Raw genomic sequence first — 2500 nt, 5'->3', positions numbered from 1 at the left:
TGCGTTTTTATGCGTGGATTAAACATTAAAAAAATTTTGAAATATGCGATGAAAAAGTTTACTCTTGACCGTCGGGACTTAGAAAAATTTCGAGTACCCCGGATCGCCTGCTGGCATTACCGCACGGCCTGGACAGCTCGCTCCGACGAATCGGTTTTTTCCATTTTTTCCGAAAAATAAATTTTTGTAATTTTTTTTAATGTCAAAAACGTTAATAAACATCATGTTTACGCATGGATTAAACATTGAAATAATTTTAAAACGCTTATTAAAAAAGTTGTTGTCGACCGTGGGACTTGGAAAAATTTCGGGAAGTCCGATTCGCCTGCTGGAATTACCGCACGGCCTGGACAGCTCGCTCCGACGAATCGGTTTTTTCCATTTTTTCCGAAAAATAAATTTTTGTAATTTTTTTTAATGTCAAAAACGTTAATAAACATCATGTTTACGCATGGATTAAACATTGAAATAATTTTAAAACGCTTATTAAAAAAGTTGTTGTCGACCGTGGGACTTAGAAAAATTTCGGGAAGTCCGATTCGCCTGCTGGAATTACCGCACGGGCTGGACACCTCGCTCCGACGAATCGGTTTTTTCCATTTTTTCCGAAAAATAAATTTTTGTAATTTTTTTTAACGTTAAAAACGTTAATAAACGTCATGTTTACGCATGGATTAAACATTGAAATAATTTTAAAACGCTTATTAAAAAAGTTGGTGTCGACCGTGGGACTTAGAAAAATTTCGGGAAGTCCGATTCGCCTGCTGGAATTACCGCACGGGCTGGACACCTCGCTCCGACGAATCGGTTTTTTCCATTTTTTTTGAAAAATAAATTTTTGTAATTTTTTTTAACGTTAAAAACGTTAATAAACATCATGTTTACGCATGGATTAAACATTGAAATAATTTTAAAACGCTTATTAAAAAAGTTGGTGTCGACCGTGGGACTTAGAAAAATTTCGGGAAGTCCGATTCGCCTGCTGGAATTACCGCACGGGCTGGACACCTCGCTCCGACGAATCGGTTTTTTCCATTTTTTCCGAAAAATAAATTTTTGTAATTTTTTTTAACGTTAAAAACGTTAATAAACGTCATGTTTACGCATGGATTAAACATTGAAATAATTTTAAAACGCTTATTAAAAAAGTTGGTGTCGACCGTGGGACTTAGAAAAATTTCGGGAAGTCCGATTCGCCTGCTGGAATTACCGCACGGGCAGGACACCTCGCTCCGACGAATCGGTTTTTTCCATTTTTTCCGAAAAATAAATTTTTGTAATTTTTTTTAATGTTGAAAACGTTAATAAACGTCATGTTTACGCATGGATTAAACATTGAAATAATTTTAAAACGCTTATTAAAAAAGTTTACTCTTGACCGTGGGGACTTAGAAAAATTCCGGCTTGCACGGATTCGACCACTCTGTTTTTCGGAGTTTCTGAGAAAAATAAATTTTTGTAATTTTTTTCATTATGATTTCTGAGTTCTCCCAGTAGTTTAATGTAAGGATTAAGCATTTAAAAATTTTTAAATCGAATATTAAAAAAGTTTACTCTTGCAATTTTTGGAAAAAAAAAATTCTAAAAAATTTTTCTTTCGGTGGAAACTAACGTTTAATATGTACAATAACGATTTATCGAATAAAAATCGTATGTTAATATATGTTCGAATCGACCATAGTTTCAGCGGCTAAGTACCAGCAGCCCGGCCGGTTGGTCTGTACGCGCGGCAGTTTACCACCATAAGCGCCCGTGCTGAGCGGCCGGCGCCGCGGTCGTCGCGGCCGCCCGTTTGGTTACTATAAGAGAGCACGTCGGTTCGAGCGGACCGGTCGGCGCAGCGGCGGGCGAGCGGCTATTCTACGATCTCGGTCGAGAAGCAGTCGTTCAGCTCCTCGAGGTCCATTCCTCGACTGTTCTGTACCGCGTTCCGTTGCGAATTTTTCTCTACACAGCATGACCACGGGTCGGTGTCTCAGACCGAATGGCCCTTATGTGGTAAGCCCAGAATGTTGGGTTGGATACAACGTATATTCGTTATACTTGTACGACTCTCACATCAACTCTCAGAAACCCAAAAGGGGTTTTCTATCCGAGCGAAAATATATTTTTCGTATACAAAAATTTAATGGCAAAGACCAAACGAAATACTACACACAAAAAGGGGCGACGAACAAAAATTGTTCGAATGAAATATAATATATACATATAAAATTGAGGTGTCCTAAGAGAGAAATACATAAACTAAGAGGTATATATTATAAGAAATATATATTATTTCTGGGCAAAGAAGAGAGAACGAAAAGAAGAGTATGATCTTTAACGCGAGGGCCTCGACATGGGTACGCCTAGCATGGTTCGCGCTTTCTCGATATGTCCAGCATGTTAACGTACGCGGTCTTCGGACTTCGTGCGTTATGTCCGTGCTTACACGATGGAGAGCGCTCGAGCATACGTGCTTACAAACCTGAAAGTCGATGTGACATCCGAGATTCTTTTT

This window comes from Nomia melanderi, unplaced genomic scaffold (genome assembly GCF_051020985.1).
Source record: "Nomia melanderi isolate GNS246 unplaced genomic scaffold, iyNomMela1 scaffold0064, whole genome shotgun sequence".
In the NCBI taxonomy this organism is placed as follows: domain Eukaryota; kingdom Metazoa; phylum Arthropoda; class Insecta; order Hymenoptera; family Halictidae; genus Nomia; species Nomia melanderi.
This window is presented reverse-complemented; position numbering follows the sequence as displayed.